Source organism: Oncorhynchus kisutch, linkage group LG3, assembly GCF_002021735.2.
Source record: "Oncorhynchus kisutch isolate 150728-3 linkage group LG3, Okis_V2, whole genome shotgun sequence".
NCBI classification, from domain to species: Eukaryota; Metazoa; Chordata; class Actinopteri; order Salmoniformes; family Salmonidae; genus Oncorhynchus; species Oncorhynchus kisutch.
In genome coordinates this window covers 74635451-74655898 of record NC_034176.2, presented here as the reverse complement: position 1 = coordinate 74655898, position 20448 = coordinate 74635451, and positions in this window count along the sequence as shown.

Below are 20448 nucleotides of genomic sequence, written 5' to 3'. Positions count from 1 at the left end.
GCCATTAGTGGACACATAAGAGGAGAAAATAATTTTCTAAATAGACTCTGACTCTGGAACTCTGGGATTAGATTTTAAAAAATTGCAGCACCTTTCATGTGTGCTATGGAGATGAGAGGGTTTAGCAGCCAGGGACCCTGGCAACTCCACACTCTTAGAAAAAAAGGGTTATTCGGCTGTCCCCATAGGATAACCTTTTTTGGTTCAAGGTAGAACTCTTGGGTTCCATGTAGAACCCTCTGTCAAAAGGGTTCTACCTGGAACCAAAAAGGGTTCTCCTATGGGGACAGCCGAAGAACCCTTTTAGGTTGTAGATAGCACTTTTTTCTATGTTAAAATGATGCCAACACGGACTATTTTTTGTTTACCTTTATTTTACCAGGGAAGACATATTGAGACCTAGGTATTTTTTTAAATGTGCCCTGCGCAATACAACACAAATATACACATTATACACAAAATATACACATACTGTACCAGTCAAAAGTTTGGACACACCTACTCACAATAGGATTTTTCTTTTTTTAAATTCTGAGTTGTCAGTGGCCGTGTTATTATGAGAGTGGCTGTAACCTTTCAACCAAATCTCCTGGTGTTTGTGCTTCAACACCCTCAGTGGCTGTCGAGGTCTGTCAGTCACCACCGCGTCCGCATGTGGCAACCTCTTCAGTACCTGTGAACTGAGACGAGGATATCGGTCTGTGATATCGCAAAGTGTTTCACCAGTGGGAGTCATCGGGTCAGTTGCTGGACTGACGCCATTAGTGTCATTGTCAGGGTTGACAGTCCCCCACAAAGCGGAAGGCGTATCATCGGAAGCAGAGTATACTCTGCGCATCAATGTTTTTCTTGGTGAGAGGGGCCGCAGTGCTTGTGGAAGTGTCCGAAGGGCAAGAGAAGTTCATCTCAACTACCGTATTGCACGAATGCAAGGAGGAGGGAAGTTGCTCATTCACAGAGACAGCTGGCTCGAAATCATGACAAGAATTGTCAATCAGATTGGCTGATGGAATGTGTCGAGATATTGCAATATCTCCTTGGATCGGATTCTGCACCAAGAGGTTTCTAAACGTCTTTTTCCCAAGGGGTGCATTTGACAGATACCCCTTGTGAATGACTGCGTTGCAGCTAGCGTAAGAGGAAAACAGTGTGGTCAGTGGAGAAGGCACTGTAGCATGTGACCATACCTGGTTGGTTTTCCAATCCATCAATGGGAGTAACCGATCCATCAAGTCTGCTCCAAGTAGCAGGGGTACAGTTTTGAGGCTGGTAACATACACAGGGTGGACGAGCGATACGTCCTGGAAGTGTAGTTTCAGCATGACTCTCAATGTGAGAGGCGAGGTAGTCTGAGTGACCCCTTGAAGTGTAGTGTCGCATCGTTCCACTTTTAACCAACATTTAGTTGTCTTCAAAGCCCTTTTTAGATCATCAATGTTTGAGAGATGAATGAGAATGTCGCACCCGAATCAATTAGCGCATGACAAGTTAAGCAGTCCTCCAGAACTGTTTCCAGGTATGGGCGTTTCGATTTGTGTTTAGTGGACATATTCCCCACAAAGTGGAGTGGTCGTTCGCAACGACGTGATGTGTCAATTCTGTTCAAGGTGGAAGCAGACCGATTTTTCCGATTTTGAGTGGGCTTGGCTTTAACGAAGAGTTTGACCTTTTTCTTCGCAACCTTTGTATCAGAGTCTATAGACAAATATTTCTTATTTCTTGATCAAGCGGGCCCTGGATAGGGTCTTGAATGAGAGCGGGAGAGACCTGGTGGACCTGGTGTCTGGTAATTCCCCGTCTAGTCCTTGTGACTTATCTTTTACCCTTTTCTCAAATGTTTCTCGCTTTAGTTCTTCACGTAGTGGAACTGCTGGAGAACATTGGTCTACGTTTTGATCATCCTTCAACCCTTTGTTAACCTTGTGCTCTGACACTCTGTGTGGGTTGGGTGCAGGAACGTAGTGAACAGGTCGATTGTAGCGGTAGTCGTTTTGATGTTGACGTACTTTACAGTAATTTCTTCCGCAGAGATTATCGGAATCATGGTTTCGTGGTAGAAACTGTCATCTCTTAATGCACCATTACCTGATAATGCACCCTCTAACTGGAGTGAGTGCTCCTGGTCAAACTTCAAAACCGAGTGGTCAGGGCTCTTAGCGTTGCAAACTTTTGATGCCTCAAAAGCTGTGCTTGCAAGCTCTCTGAGTTGTAAGATAAGCAAGTCAATGTGGGCTGCAGGGCCCAATTAGGTAATGAAGGTGGGATACATGTTCGACAGGAACATTTGTTTAAATGGTAACAGATCTTCCATGCCTGTTTCAGTGAGTAGGCCAAAGCAAGCTGAACGAAGCCTATGATAGGAAGCTTGTGGGTGTTCATTCCGAGCTTGTTTGACCGTGTTAGCCAGTGAGCTATCGTGTTTGCGAGTCGCAGAACCACTGAATTCTAATTTCAAAGCTGTGGCAAGGTTAGCGTAGTCATTTAGCACGTGTTGCTGTTGTAGACGAATGAACCTCGTCACGTGTCTATTCGATGTTTGCTTCAACAGGTAAACCCTGTCAGAACCCGTAGCGTTCGGGTAGCCATCCAATGCGTCCTCTATGTCAGCTAGGAACGTTTCAGTATCGTTTGGCTGACTTGGAACGGGGTCAAAGGTGGGGAAATTCTTGACGAGTTTGTCAAGGTATCCTGCGTCAAGCGGGCGGAGAGGGTTGGCTTTATCCTTTGGGGAAAGTGGGGCCGAAAGGCCAAGAGGAGAAGCCAAGCTTTGGCCAAGAGGAGCCATATTACTCTGAGGGACACTTAATGGAGGCAATGTCTGAAACCTATCGTCTTCATTCCTTTGAGTACATGGCTCCGGTTGCTTGAAGGGTAGTCTCTCTGAGGAGTGTGACCATTCTGGATTTCCTCCAGATGGTACCTAAGGGTGGTATTCTGCTGCATTGCAGAGTCCACTTGAGCGCTTAGAGTACTGATTTTGGACACGTGATTGTCGCACTTGCTCCTTTCGGTCTCAAACTTATCTGTCATGGTTTGCAGATAGAGGTCTTGAGTACGGAGTGAGAGATTCAGTGATGAGATTTCTTCTGCTTGCTTAGAAATCAGGATTTCCATCTTCATCACCCGAGTTCTCTCATCATTCATTTGGTCAGCGACTTCAATGAGTTCTGCTGATTTGTCATCTAACTTAGTCATTGTGTTCATCAATTGATACTCTTTGGTCTGCAGAATTTTGAGTAGAACCGTGTTACTCTGAGTAACGTTCAACAAAACTGCCTGCATGTTATCAAATTGCGCGCTCTTGTTTGTATATAACTCAACAGATTTATCTAGTTTGGAGTGGACCACCTCGTATTTAGTTTTGGCTAAATCGAGTTGTTCCTGGAGACTACGATTTTGTTGAAGAGTTTGTGCTCGTTCATCGTCATAAGCATTTGCAATTACTTTTAATTGTTCAGATTCCAAATGCAGTTCCTCGACTAGCAGATGTTTTCATTTCCTGCTTTTATCAATAGTTGCTCAGTTCTCTCCACCTGTCCCCTCATGTTAGCCATGTCTGGCACATGCTTCAGCTGTGCACTGTGGTATTGGACCGATGCCACATTTTTATGGCGATACATCAGTGCAAAAGTGGGGAGAACTGTCACAAAGCCTGTGGTTGATTTTGGAGAGTGTTCGCAATTTCGGCTAATGGCATAATTAGGGTTGGTATCGCTGCTGAGGTCAGAGATCAATCCTTTTATGGGTGGAGGTTCACTAATTAGCGGAGGAGTGGTGACCATCTCCTTTGATAGCTTGCACATTATTAGAAAAATGTTCTTTCAATGTTTGGGTTTGGAATTCATTGGAAGCTGATGAACTATCAGTACTGTACCAGTAATGTGGAAGTTGGACGTGAATGAATTTGCAAAAGCAAATTGAATTAATTAATCAATGCCAATGATTAATCCTACCTGGGTAGGCTATCTGGGTATTAAACTCGAATTAACCTGAGAGGTTCCTTCATCTAGGTTAATATGAGAAGTTTAAAAGTGTCTCATTTGATTGGAAGAACATTAAGTTATGTTAAACAATTTAACTTATTAAATTGAATGAGACGATAATTCATACAATCTCCATTGATTGGATATCATAAGTGTAAACAGTAGATCAAATGTTGGAAACATTGAACACTGTGGCACTTCTCCATAAGGCCGAAACCACATGGGATTCCCGCTGGGGCGGGGCTTCTGTCAGTGCTGGATTACTGAATGGTTTTTCAAAAACCACATTTTACTGAATAGACCTGTATAGGCTATTTGGGAATTAAACTTTAACCTGAGAAGTGGCTTCATCTAGGTTAGTTTGGAAAAAGTTTACAATGTCTTATTTAGAAAACTCATCAATTTGGATATTATTTAAAATATCTATTTCAGAATGCAAATAGCCAGATTTACACTTATTAGTTCAATTAGATAAGACATTGATATCCGTCTGGATATCATAAGTAATGACTTGAGTGTGACCTGAGTAATTCTTCATGAACGAATATACTGGGCACATGTCAGTGGTCAATGATTTCACACACTGAAATCAAACGGAACTACCTGGGCCGGGACTTCCGTTCCACAAGGCAGAGCAATTTCAACGTGGCACAAGGGAAGAAAATGCCTATTTTCCCTTGTTAGCTTTAGCATGCAAGCTAAACCCTCCTTGTGCCTGTAAATGCAGCACATAGGATTCCCTTGGCAAGGGAAAGGTTTTACTTATCACGTATTATGTTCAAATCCTTTTCTGCATTTTTTGACAATGTTTTAGCTGGAACACACGACAAACAACGAAATGCACCTTGGTCTACTCACGAGAGAGACAGAGATATATATCGCTGGTCAAGATTATATCTCCTGAATTTCTATCGGCAGGCACTTTGTCCTCGCTCGAGAAATTAATAATGACCGAGCATACCCGCGTCTGAAACGCGCCAGGCAGAACTAGCCCTGCATTTGGCCAAAAACTCTATTTCTCAGATTTCTATAATTAGCTTTCTCGGCCCTCATACAGAAATGTATTTGCTTACGTTACCCACTGACTACGACGATAATCCATACAATCAGCGAACAACACGGAGGCGGGAGAATCTTCAGCACTCACACATACAATAATGCTTGTCTACCACTCCAAAGATATTATGTAATCTTTTTTTCAATTTTATACAGGCTGAATCAAAATGAAAGCCTCATTCTATTTTAGATTCCTATCAGGGGGCTCCAATTATGTTGACTTAACCCAGACATGCGGCCTAGTTCCATAAATGTTCAAATCCTCGAACAATGGTAAATTCTTAGATTACAGAGTATACTCTTGGCTAACAAGTTGAATCAGCAATACGAAATTGGGTTGAATTATTTATTTACTAAATACCTAACTAATCACACAGACTTACACAAACACACAATTAATCATAACTTGATTACAAATTACGTCATAAAGGAAAACGTCCCTGGTGGGTGGAACAGATATGACAGCTTGTTACACAAAATAAAAGGGGCTGGGTTTGAGTGTAAGAGAGGAAAGACTGAGGAACAAAGGGAAGAAGCTGTGCTATCGTAAATACAGTATCTTATGCATTCTAAATTTCCGCCCATTTGGAAAAGGAAAATGCAATAAATATTTACTCTGAGCTGCGCTTCGGTAGGTTGGTGGTAGATGGAAGGCCGTGTTGCCCAATCGAGTCCTTTGAAGAATGTCTCTGGTTGTCAATTGGATACGTTGTAGTAACGTTGTTGTGTGGTAGACAGGATACTCTGTCTGTTCCTTCCTAACCTGCATTTGCAGCTGCGGTTGCTAACTCAACGGCTAGGAGGCGTCACTTCTGTGAATAAGTGAATAAGAGTTCAAAGTTCATGCCATTCGCAACCAAAGCTCACGCTGACGTTGGCTTCGTTCTGTAGTTATTATCTGAACCATTCTGACATAGGACCGTCGTCCTACATCCCCGGAACAGCAAGTTATGTTGTCGTCAAGGGCTTATAAAGGAAGGGAGAGGAGGGCGTGTTTGAAAAGTTTTATAGCCCATGTCCCTTCACAGGGCGGGCCACTGATTGACCAGCCCTATCTTTTGAAAACCCACATCTCACATTTTAGAAGCTAAAATCACATTTCATCCCATCACAAATAATTTCATATTCAAATATTTTAATTGAACAACAATTCCATGTGAATCCGATAATTCTGATGTGTAGACATTCCACTGTGGAGTTTATGTCATCTTATCATTGATGAGAATGTCTCAGATGACAACCGAACTGACATCATATTCATTAAGTACCACCACATATGATCAATTGTTCGGATTACCAGTATATAGTTCATTTCCCCCCACCTACTGATGTTCCCAGAATCTCTATGTTAACCAAGGGTTTTGCAAATGTGACATCAGTAGGGTAGAGAGAGGAAAAAGGGGGGAAGAGGTATTTATGAATGTCATAAACCTACCCCCCCAGGCCATTGTCATGACAGGGGGTACGTAGCTGGAGGTTGAATGTTTGAAGGGGTATGGGACTATAAAAGTTTGGGAACCACTGGATTAAGCGATGTCATTTACAAAATAGCCTCCAACACTCTACTCAGCAAACTGGATGCAGTCTATCACAGTGCCATCCGTTTTGTCACCAAAGCCCCATATACCACCCACCACTGCGACATGCCTGCTCTAATCGGCTGGCCCTCGCTACATATTCGTCGTCAGACCCACTGGCTCCAGGTCATCTATAAGTCTTTGCTAGGTAAGGCTCCACCTTATCTCAGCTCACTCGTCATGATAACAACACCCACCTGTAGCACGCGCTCCAGCAGGTATATCTCACTGGTCATCCCCAAAGCCAACACCTCCTTTGGTCGCCTTTCCTTTCAGCTCTCTGCTGCCAATGGCTGGAACGAATTGGAAAAATCGCTGAAGCTGGAGACTTTTATTTCCCTCACTAACTTTAAACTTCAGCTATCCGAGCAGCTAACCGAACGTTGCAGCTGTACATAGACCATCTGTAAATAGCCCATCCAATCTACCTACCTTTTCTGCCTATTTGCACACCCATATTTCTACTTGCACATCATCTGCACATCTATCAGTCCAGTGTTAATTTGCTAAATTGTAATCACTTGCTACTATGGCTTATTGATTGTCTTACCTCCTCACACCATTTGCATACACTGTATATCAACTTTTTTCTATTGTGTTATTGACTGTACGCTTGTTTATTCCATGTTGTAACTATGTGTTGTTGTTTGTGTCACACTGCTTTGCTTTATCTTGGCCAGGTCGCAGAACTTGTTCTCAACAAGCCTACCTGGTTAAATAACAGGAACATGTTGCCATGAAAGTCACTAGCAGAATTCATTGCTTACCATTATGGCAGAAAGAATGCGTTGACACACATACTTGAATTTCAGACAACAATAGGATCAATGTAGATGGGTATTTATGCAGGAGGGTGACAGCAAGCCTGTAAACATGCTAATTTGCTTAGTTACCGATGAGATGAAGAGAATACATTTTCATTCAGAGCACTGATGGGGAACAGACTACACAAAGACGTGACAAAGCAAATTGTGGCAGAATAATTGATTTAATTTACCAAAATGGCAACCCCAAACTATCCATCAAAAGAGGATGTGGGTAGAAATCTCATTATGCTGTAGCATTTGGAAAATAAGCTCTTTGGGAGATAGCTATTTCTTATTTTACCTCAAGACAATCTTTGGTTTCTTGTATCTGTCAATATTGTGGGTAGATCAGATTGTATACAAAGAAGTGCAGGCGTTACCCTTATACAAAAATACCATGTAAAAGTGTCAGATAATAGGATTATTTTCCTTTAGTATCACACTGACATTAATATGAATCCCTTGTGGAGGGATCTCACAATTATATGTTTTACACACAAATTGCTGAAAGCCTTGTGAAATATGAAATTATTATAAAAACACTGAAGCATATAATGTAATTACTTCCCCGAGTTTTTACAGAATGTCAATCAGCATCATATCTCTGCATCATTTAATGGGATATTGAAATATCCTCTTCCAGCATGAGTCACTGGAGGCTGCTCTACTAATTAGTATGAATGACGAGCGCTAAGATTACTAATGCTGCTGAGGACAGGTTTTAATTGAGAATAATATAATGAAGTATCCTGTAGATTTGTCAGAGTTCTCTAGATTACTTTTCATTGGTCTACTTGGGGGTTATGAGAGGGGTAGCTAGTGTTATTTAGGTCCTGTATACAGTAATAACTGTATAATAACAATATTAACAGTAACAGTGGTTACTGTGTAACCTGTTACTTATAAACAATATTTTTGTAATTGTTTAAAAAGGCAGGGGAATCAATTTGTAGAGGTTGCAATTGCAATCTTCTTAATGTACTGTATGTGTGACTCGAATAGGGGATGGCTTACTTTGAATGATTAAACTGTTTCTGAAAATAAATACAATGCTGGCCACTTAGGAGGGAACTCAAGTCATGCATATTAATTAGGGTGCTAGTATGCACTGTATTTTGGGATGGGGTGGGGCTGAGTGGAATGGAGTTTCAGTACCTTAGTATAGAACATCATTCAATGCAAATTTAATAGGTTTCTGGTAGACATCATTATTGAAAAGCTACACATTCTAGAGACAGATTCATCTCCCATTTCATGTTCATGTTTGAACATTTCAACAACAGTCAATGAAAATAACTGTTTCAGTAACAAATAGTTCCTAGAAACTGTCCTTTGAGGCGTTAATGGTATTACAAATGTTCAAATGCAAATGTAGGTTCTGCGGATATGATTCAGCATTGCAAGAAATGTTACACAAACATGCCCTGTGACATCACCGCATAGGCCTATCACCTTAGAGGAAGAGGATGGTTCAGTTTGGCTTTAATCTTTAATCTTCTCATCATTACCGAGTAGTGTAATAAAGGCAATGGTCCCCAAGAGCATGGCATGAAACACAGCACAGCACATCTAAATCTATCTCCTGCAGGATGAACGATGCTGGATGCTAGATATGCTCAGACTAAATGGTACCCTATTCCCTATATTGTGCTCTATTTTTGACCAGGGCCAATAGGGCTATGGTCAAAAGTAGTGCGGTATATAGAGGATGGGGTACCATATGGGATGTCATGTACCAGTCAGAACCAAGTCCTCCGGTTGCATTTAAAACAGACAATCAGCTCAGGAGACATTCAGGTTGGACTGGAAATATTACAGCCGTATGAAAGGCAATAAGCTCATGTCAGACTGCATCATGACAAATCTGTTTAAAAAAAACACACATTCCTTTTTTAGAACACTGTAGCTGCATTTACATAGGCAGAGCAATTCTGATCCTTTTCCCAATTATGGGCAAAGGATATGATCTGATTGGTCAAATGACTGTAAATCATGGCACAGTATCTTCTTCTGTGGTGGAGGTATTCAAAAGGAGGTAGGGATTAGAAAGATGCTTAATGACTTAATGACTGTCCACAGCTCAGGAGGCTGTCTCTTTCTCTCTGTGGGGTTTGGGTCTGCATTATCCACTTCATGTTCACTCCTCAGTGGCTAGCTGCAGGCCACTATTTATCTCCTAGGAGTGTGTGTCAGGGAGGTGTATATGTGTGTGTGAACTGACTGAGTGATCACCAACAGTGCACTAATAGAAAACTGTCATTTATATGTTAATTTTGGGTATAATTAACAGTAAAATACAGTGAAACGGTGAACTACAGCATTCTGTAAAGAATTGCTGTATTTCAAATGGTACAGTAATTCATTCCCACAGAATACAGTACCATACTGTATTATTGGAGCAGCAAAAACCTTTGACCAGTAGTGGGTGCATGGTATTGTTGTTTCTGGGTTATTAACATATTTTTTGCACCCGTGAGTGAGAGTGCTGTACCAATTTAAATAATATGTGGTAGTAGTGCCCCATCAATTTAAATTGTATAGGGGACAGATTGGAGTGGCAGCAAGTCTTCAACTTTTAATGGTTGAACATTTTGCCATGTCCTTTGTTTTTTAAAAACTGTAGTTGCTGCCAAGTGGAAGCTTTTGTTCAGGCCTCTAGAAGTGCAAGTGATATAAAACACCAAATATACATTGATATGCTGTGTTAAAACATTACCTAGCAGCCAACCTGCTTGCAACATTCCCATATAATTAAAGTAAAATACTGAAATAGAAATCTCCTCTCAATGAATTTAATTTATTCATCCATTCATTAATTACAATTACAGTAAAATTAATTCCCTTCTACAGTATTATTAGACACTACTTGTTGTGATACTACCGAGATTACAGTAGGTGTCCTACAATATAAAATACACAAACTAACTTCAAATCAAAATCAAATCAAATGTATTTGTCACATACACATGGTTAGCAGATGTTAATGCGAGTGTAGCGAAATGCTTGTGCTTCTAGTTCCGACAATGCAGTAATAACCAACGAGTAATCTAACCTAACAATTCCAAAACTACTATGTTATACACACAAGTGTAAAGGGATAAAGAATATATACATAAAGATATATGAATGAGTGATGGTACATTACGGCATAGGCAAGATGCAGTAGATGGTATCGAGTACAGTATATACATATGAGATGAGTAATGTAGGGTATGTAAACAAAGTGGCATAGTTTAAAGTGGCTAGTGATACATGTATTACATAAAGATGCAGTAGATGATATAGAGTACAGTATATACATATACATATGAGATGAGTAATGTAGGTTATGTAAACATTATATTAAGTAGCATTGTTTAAAGTGGCTAGTGATATATTTTACATACATTTCCATCAATTCCCATTATTAAAGTGGCTGGAGTTGAGTCAGTGTATTGGCAGCAGCCACTCAATGTTAGTGGTGGCTGTTTAACAGTATGATGGCCTTGAGATAGAAGCTGTTTTTCAGTCTCTCGGTCCCTGCTTTGATGCACCTGTACTGACCTCGCCTTCTGGGTGATAGCGGGGTGAACAGGCAGTGGCTCGGGTGGTTGTTGTCCTTGATTTTCTTTATGGCCTTCCTGTGACATCGGGTGGTGTAGGTGTCCTGGAGGGCAAGTAGTTTGCCCCCAGTGATGCGTTGTGCAGACCTCACTACCCTCTGGAGAGCCTTACGGTTGTGGGTGGAGCAGTTGCCGTACCAGGCGGTGATACAGCCCGACAGGATGCTCTCGATTGTGCATCTGTAGATGTTTGTGAGTGCTTTTGGTGACAAGCAGAATTTCTTCAGGTTGAAGAGGCACTGCTGCGCCTTCTTCACGACGCTGTCTGTGTGGGTGGACCAATTCAGTTTGTCCGTGATGTGTACGCCGAGGAACTTAAAACTTACTGCCCTCTCCACTACTGTCCCATCGATGTGGATAGGGGGGTGCTCCCTCTGCTGTTTCCTGAAGTCCAATCATCTCCTTTGTTTTGTTGAGGTTGAGTGTGAGGTTATTTTCCTGACACCATACTCCGAGGGCCCTCACCTCCTCCCTCCCTAGCTGCCTGTAACTTACAGTAAAATTCACGGCAACCCCTTTACAGTGTGTACAGTCACATTATGCATGTCTTACAGAAGCACTGCTAGCTCATGGGCAGCCATTGTCTTCTCCCATGACAGACTCTCCTGAACATTTAGTGTTCTCTTTCTGTAAATTAACAAATTGTCCTGATGTGGTGCTTCTTAACCAAGCATGTCCATTCTATGTTACACAGCATGTACAGTTGAAGTCTGAAGTTTACATACACTTAGGTTGGAGTCATTAAAACTCATTTTTCAACCACTCCACAAATTTCTTGTTAACAAACTATAGTTTTGGCAAGTCGGTTAGGACATCTACTTTGTGCATGACACAAGTCATTTTTCCAACAATTGTTTACAGACAGATTATTTCACTTATAATTCACTGTATCACAATTCCAGTGGGTCAGAAGTTTACTTACATCAGACTATCCAAGATGGCGTAGCAGTCAGATGTCTTGTCGTGTCATGTATATATCGTTTTTTAAACATATTTTTCTTCGCATAACTAAACCTCAACATCTAAATACTCTCCTGCAACCCGTCTCACCCAATGTAGCGTGGATCTGCTTTTTTTTCTAAAGTATTTATATTTACTTAGGATCCGGGAACCCCTCAACTGAAGCTAGCCAGCTAACTACCAGCTATCAGTCAGCAAACCATTGCTAGCGGTCATCAGCTAACCTTTACCTCGGAAAGCTCTCGCCATCCCCGGATATCCCCGGATTCCCACCGCAAACGGAACATTTTCATCTGGATCTTCACAACTAGCTAACTAGCTAACCGCAACCCGGATGACTACTCCTGTCTAGCGTTTCCATCCACTTAGCTTGAAGCTAGCCCGGCCAGAGCTCCTGTGCTACCCCTGAAGCATACTCCTGGGCTACAATATCCGGACCCACGACCGGTCTATCGATGACACCGCATGAAGAAGCATAAACAGACTTAACCCCATCGCGACGTCCCCCAAAGGCTAACTTTCTAGCCCTTGCTATCTGCTTGCTTGCTAATTCGGCCTGCTAACTGCTAGCCTGCCCCGGTCTACTAACTGCTAGCTTGTTTAGCCCCGGCCTACTAACTGTTAGCTTGTTAGCACAGGCCTGCTAACTGTCTGAATCGCCGCGTCCCCAGCCAGCCCAACCACTCACTGGACCCATATTTATTTTCAATCTCTTTTCGATTTTTAATTCGATTATACCTTCCGGTAACCTGCCTCATCCAATGTGATACGGAATCACTATTATTTTTAATTTTTATAACACATTCAAGAACCTCCAGACTAGCTACAAGCTATTTAGTCATTGTTAGCCACTGCTAGCGGCTTTTACCTTCTGCACAGCCAGCCCATTTTTTTTTGCCTGGATAATACTCGCCAGTCTAGCTTCCCTGTCCCATCTACCGCTGCCCCCTGGACACTGTGATCACTTGGCTACATAGCTGATGCCTGCTGGACTGTCCATTAATCACGGTACTCCATTCTGTTTGTTTATGTTTTTATCTGTCTGCCCCAGCCACACTCAGGCTCTGTGTGTAGTTAATCCGACCCTCTCTGCCTAGTTAACGCCATTTTACCTGCTGTTGTTGTGCTTGCGGATTGGCTGTTGTTGTCTCACCTACTGTTTTAGCTAGCTCTCCCAATCAACACCTGCGATTACTGTATGCCTCGCTGTATGTCTCTCTCAAATGTCAATATGCCTTGTATACTGTTGTTCAGGTTAGTTATCATTGTTTTAGTTTACAATGGAGCCCCTAGTTCCACTCTTCATACCCCTGATACCTCCTTTGTCCCACCTCCCACACATGCGGTGACCTCACCCATTACAACCAGCATGTCCAGAGATACAACCTCTTTGATCATCACCCAGTGCCTAGGCTTACCACCGCTGTACCCGCACCCCACCATACCCCTGTTTGCACATTATGCCCTGAATATATTCTACCATGCCCAGAAATCTGTTCCTTTTATTCTTTGTCCCCAACGCTCTAGGCGACCAGTTTTGATAGCCTTTAGCTGCACCCTCATACTACTCCTCCTCTGTTCTGCGGGTGATGTGGAGGTAAACCCAGGCCCTGCATGTCCCCGGACACCCTCATTTGTTGACTTCTGTGATCGAAAATGCCTTGGTTTCATTTAAAAAAAAAATATTTCACCTTTATTTAACCAGGTAGGCAAGTTGAGAACAAGTTCTCATTTACAATTGCTACCTGGCCAAGATAAAGCAAAGCAGTTCGACACATACAACGACACAGAGTTACACATGGAGTAAAACAAACATACAGTCAATAATACAGTATAAACAAGTCTATATACGATGTGAGCAAATGAGGTGAGATAAGGGAGGTAAAGGCAAAAAAAGGCCATGGTGGCAAAGTAAATACAATATAGCAAGTAAAACACTGGAATGGTAGATTTGCAATGGAAGAATGTGCAAATTAGAAATAAAAATAATGGGGTGCAAAGGAGCAAAATAAATACATTAATTAAATACAGTAGGGAAAGAGGTAGTTGTTTGGGCTAAATTATAGGTGGGCTATGTACAGGTGCAGTAATCTGTGAGCTGCTCTGACAGTTGGTGCTTAAAGCTAGTGAGGGAGATAAGTGTTTCCAGTATCAGAGATTTTTGTAGTTCGTTCCAGTCATTGGCAGCAGAGAACTGGAAGGAGAGGCGGCCAAAGAAAGAATTGGTTTTGGGGGTGACGAGAGAGATATACCTGCTGGAGCGTGTGCTACAGGTGGGAGATGCTATGGCGACCAGCGAGCTGAGATAAGGGGGGACTTTACCTAGCAGGGTCTTGTAGATGACATGGAGCCAGTGGGTTTGGCGACAAGTATGAAGCGAGGGCCAGCCAACGAGAGCGTACAGGTCGCAATGGTGGGTAGTATATGGGGCTTTGGTGACAAAACGGATTGCACTATGATAGACTGCATCCAATTTGTTGAGTAGGGTATTGGAGGCTATTTTGTAAATGACATCGCCAAAGTCGAGGATTGGTAGGATGGTCAGTTTTACAAGGGTATGTTTGGCAGCATGAGTGAAGGATGCTTTGTTTGCGAAATAGGAAGCCAATTCTAGATTTAACTTTGGATTGGAGATGTTTGATATGGGTCTGGAAGGAGAGTTTACAGTCTAACCAGACACCTAAGTATTTGTAGTTGTCCACGTATTCTAAGTCTGAGCCGTCCAGAGTAGTGATGTTGGACAGGTGGGCAGGTGCAGGTAGCGATCGGTTGAAGAGCATGCATTTAGTTTTACTTGTATTTAAGAGCAATTGGAGGCCACGGAAGGAGAGTTGTATGGCATTGAAGCTTGCCTGGAGGGTTGTTAACACAGTGTCCAAAGAAGGGCCAGAAGTATACAGAATGGTGTCGTCTGCGTAGAGGTGGATCAGAGACTCACCAGCAGCAAGAGCGACCTCATTGATGTATACAGAGAAGAGAGTCGGTCCAAGAATTTAACCCTGTGGCACCCCATGCATGTCAACATCATGCATGTCAACATCAGAAGCCTCCTCCCTATGTTTGTTTTACTCACTGCTTTAGCACACTCTGCTAACCCTTATGTCCTTGCCGTGTCTGAATCCTGGCTCAGGAAGGCCACCAAAAATTCGGAGATTTCCATTCCCAACTATAACATTTTCCGTCAAGATAGAACTGCCAAAGGGGGAGGAGTTGCAGTCTACTGCAGAGATAGCCTGCAAAGTAATGTCATACTTTCCAGGTCCATACCCAAACAGTTCGAACTACTAATTTTAAAAATTACTCTCTCCAGAAATAAGTCTCTCACTGTTGCCGCCTGCTACCGACCCCCCTCAGCTCCCAGCTGTGCCCTGGACACCATTTGTGAATTGATCGCCCCCCAACTAGCTTCAGAGTTTGTTCTGTTTGGTGACCTAAACTGGGATATGCTTATCTAAGGTCTTCGAAAGCCAAGTCAACAAACAGGTCACTGACCATCTCAAATCCCACCGTACCTTCTCCGCTGTGCAATCTGGTTTCCGAGCCGGTCACGGGTGCACCTCAGCCACGCTCAAGGTACTAAACGATATCATAACCGCCATCGATAAAAGACAGTACTGTGCTGCCGTCTTCATCAACCTTGCCAAGGCTTTCGACTCTGTCAATCACCATATTCTTATCGGCAGACTCAGTAGCCTCGGTTTTTCGAATGACTGCCTTGCCTGGTTCACCAACTACTTTGCAGACAGAGTTCAGTGTGTGAAATCGAGGGCATGATGTCCGGTCCTCTGGCAGTCTCTATGGGGGTGCCACAGGGTTCAATTCTCGGGCCGACTCTTTTCTCAATATATATCAATGATGTTGCTCTTGCTGCGGGCGATTCCCTGATCCACCTCTACGCAGACGACACCATTCTGTATACTTCCGGGCCGTCCTTGGACACTGTGCTATCTAACCTCCAAACGAGCTTCAATGCCATACAACACTCCTTCCGTGGCCTCCAACTGCTCTTAAACGCTAGTAAAACCAAATGCATGCTTTTCAACCGTTCGATGCCTGCACCCGCATGCCCGACTAGCATCACCACCCTGGATGGTTCTGACCTAGAATATGTGGACATCTATAAGTACCTAGGTTTCTGGCTAGACTGTAAACTCTCCTTCACGACTCATATCAAACATCTCCAATCTAAAGTCGGCTTTCTATTCCGCAACAAAGCCTCCTTCACTCACGCCGCCAAACTTACCCTAGCAAAACTCACTATCCTACCGATCCTCGACTTCGGCGATGTCATCTACAAAATAGCTTCCAATACTCTACTCAGCAAACTGGATGCAGTTTATCACAGTGCCATCCGTTTTGTTACTAAAGCACCTTATACCACCCACCACTGCGACCTGTATGCTCTAGTCGGCTGGCCCTCGTTACATATTCGTCGCCAGACCCACTGGCTCCAGGTCATCTACAAGTCCATGTCAGTTCACTGGTCACGATGGCAACACCCACCCGTAGCACACGCTCCAGCAGGTGTATCTCACTGATCATCCCTAAAGCCAAGACCTCATTTGGCCGCCTTTCCTTCCAGGTCTCTGCTGCCTGTGACTGGAACGAATTGCAAAAATCGCTGAAGTTGGAGACTTTTATCTCCCTCACCAACTTCAAACATCTGCTATCTGAGCAGTTAACCGATCGCTGCAGCTGTACATAGTCTATTGGTAAATAGCCCACCCAATTTTACCTACCTCATTCCCATACTGTTTATATTTATTTACTTTTCTGCTCTTTTGCACACCAATATCTCTACCTGTACATGACCATCTGATCATTTATCACTCCAGTGTTAATCTGCAAAATTGTAATTATTCGCCTACCTCCTCATGCCTTTTGCACACAATGTATATAGACTCTTTTTTTCTACTGTGTTATTGACTTGTTAATTGTTTACTCCATGTGTAACTCTGCGTTGTCTGTTCACACTGCTATGCTTTATGTTGGCCAGGTCGCAGTTGCAAATGAGAACTTGTTCTCAACTAGCCTACCTGGTTAAATAAAGGTGAAATAAAATAAAATAAACACTAAGTTGACTGTGCCTTTAAACAGCTTGGAAAATTCCAGGAAATTATGTCATGACTTTAGAAGCTTCTGATAGGCTAATTGACGTAATTTGAGTGAATTGGAGGTGTACATGAGGATGTATTTCAAGGCCTACGTTCAAACTCAGTGCCTCTTTGCTTGAAATCATGGGAAAATCAAAAGAAATCAGCCAAGACCTCTGAAAAAATGTAGACCTCCACAAGTCTGGTTCATCCTTGGGAGCTATTTCCAAACACCTGAAGGTACCACGTTTATCTGTACAAGTATAAACACTATGGGACCACGCAGCCGACATAACCTGAAAGGTCACTCAGCAAGGAAGAAGCCACTGCTCCAAAACCGCCATAAAAAAGCCAGACTACGATTTGCAACTGCACATGGGGACAAAGATGGTACTTTTTGGAGAAATGTCCTCTGGCCTGATGAAACAAAAATATAACTTTTTGGCCATAATGACCGTCGTTATGTTTGGAGGATAAAGGGAGAGGCTTGTATTCTGAAGAACACTATCCCAACCGTGAATCACGGGGGTGACAGCATCATGTTGTGGGGATGCTTTGATGCAAGATGGACGGACTGGTGCACTTCACAAAATAGATGGCATCATGAGGGCGGAAAATTATGTGGATATATTGAAGCAACATCTCAAGACATCAGTCAGGATGTTGAAGCTTGGTCACAAATGGGTCTTCCAAATGAACAATGACCCAAGCATACTTTCAAAGTAGTGGCAAAATGGCTTAAGGACAACAAAGTCAAGGTATTGGAGTGGCCATCACAAAGCCCTGATCTCAATCTCAATAGAACATTTGTGGGCAGAACTGAAAAAGCGTGTGCGAGCAAGGAGGCCCACAAACCTGACTCAGTTACACCAGCTCTGTCAGGAGGAACGGGCCAAAATTCATCCAACTTATTGTGGGAAGCTTGTGGAAGGCTACCTGAAATGTTTGACCCAAGTTAAGCTATTTAAAGGCAATGCTACCAAATACTAATTGAGTGTATCTAAACTTCTGATCCACTGGGAATGTGATGAAAGAAATGAAAGCTGAAATAAATCATTCTCTCCACTATTATTCTGACATTTAACATTTTAAAAATAAAGTGGTGATCCTAACTGACCTAAAACAGGGATTTTTTTTACTAGGATTAAATGTCAGGGATTATGAAAACTGAGTTTAAATATATTGGGCTAAGGTGTATGTAAACTTCTGACTTCAACTGTACATTAAGATCCAATAGTTCAACTGAATGTGCACTGAGTATACAAACCTTCAAAACAATTTGCTCTTTCCATGTCCTAGACTAACCAGGTGAATCCAGGGTGAAAGCTATGATCTCTTCTTGATGTCACTTCAATCCACTTCAATCAGTGTCGATGAAGGGAAGGAGACAGGTTAAATAATATTTTTTAAGTCTTAAGAAAATGTAAACATGGATTGTGTATGGGTGCCATTCAGAGGGTGACAAAATATTTAAGTGCCTTTGAAAGGGGTATCCAGCCAATTTGAAACAACTGTGGGAAGCATTGGAGTCAACATGGGCCAGCATCCCTGTGGAACACTTTTGACACCTTGTAGAGTCCAAATTATGAGGAAATCAGTCAATTGAAATAAATGAATTACGCCTTCATCTTTAATCGATTAAATGCAATTGTGTCCATTGTCCATAGCTTATGCCTGCCCATACCATAACCCCACCGCCACCACGGGGCACTCTGTTCACAACGTTGACATCAGCAAACCGCTTGCCCACACAACGCCATACAAGTAGTCTGCGGTTGTGAGGCCAGTTGGACATACTGCCAAATTCTCTATAACAATGTTGGCGGTGGCTTACGGTAGAGAAATTAATATTAAATTCTCTGATAACAGCTCTGGTGTTCATTCCTGCAGTCAGGAACTTGAGTCAACTGCAGTCAAAACTTGAGAAATCTGTGGCATTTTGTGTGACAAAACTGCACATTTTAGAGTGGCCTTTTATTGTCCCCAGCACAAGGGGCACCTATGTACTGATCATGCTGTTTAATCAGCTTCTTGATATGCCACACCTGTCAGGTGGATGGATTAGCTTTTGGCAAAGGAGAAATGCTCACTAAAAGGGATGTAAACAAATTTGTGCACAACATTTTAGAGAAATAATATTTTTGTGCGTACAGCAAATTTCTGGGATTTTTTATTAGTTGGAGATAATACATTTGTACATTGTCCTTGCGTACATGGTGCCCTTCAGTAAGGATAAAAGCTTCCGCGATGAAAGCTACATTTTGTTTTGCTGTACATGTAACAGTATTATGTTATATGTTTTGATAAAATAATCTATTCTCGTTTTAGCAGGTGTAGCTTGATAATAAATGTTCTGCACATCACATTTGGTCAGGTGTTAGGGTTGCATATCTTATGTCCAACGCATGTCAGTAACTCACGTACGTTCTCCACTTTCCTCGAATAGATTGACATTCTAACACGTATGCTGATGCAGCTGTATCCATCATGCACAATATGTGCTTAATGGGTGAATGAGATGGTCATCAGAACAGATCTGGGTATGACATGTACCTGAGCTGTTTTTAATTTGAGATGGGAAATAATGAGCATTTGATTTCACTAATGTAACACAGGACGAAAAACAAGCACGAGAATTCAGTTACAAATATCCAACAGCAGTTATTTGTTCAGGTTGCCGCACAATGGAATCCCATACTTAATATGAGGAGGATCATAAATAAAGATTATTAGGTTAATTAATTATTTTTGCATTTATTACTCTTTTGTACCTCCACATAATTACTCAGCACTGATTTAATTGAATTTGAATGAGAGCCAGCGGAAGATAATTTGTTTTCAGGTTACCAAATGGTTCCAATGTTCCCTGAGAGAGCTGAGAGAGGGAGAAATGACACATGATTGCATCCCAATTGGCACACTATTCCCATCCCTGGTCAAAAGTAGTGCACTATAACGGGAATAGGGTGCCATTTGGGACATGTCCATGGTAGCAAGGCATAATTCATCAGGCTGGGACACTGACACCCAACCAACAATACGGAAATGAATTCAGCTCTGCAGCTGCATGGGAGAACAACATTAAACACAGAAATAAATAACAACACCAACCTGCCGGAGCCAGAGCACAGCCGTGCTTTATTCAAAACCAAAACATATCCAATAACCATGAGCTATTGAATTAGAAATGTAGTGTGGCGGGCGGGCGGTGGCACTCTTATCTGATAAATTATGTGGGAGATTGTGTGGGTTTTAATGTGTGTGTGTGCATGTGTGCGTGTGTGTGATAGTGAAAGAAATGTGATTGAGTGTATATATGTGGGTGTATCTGTATGTGTGCATGCATAATGCTTTTTTAGGCATGTTTGCAG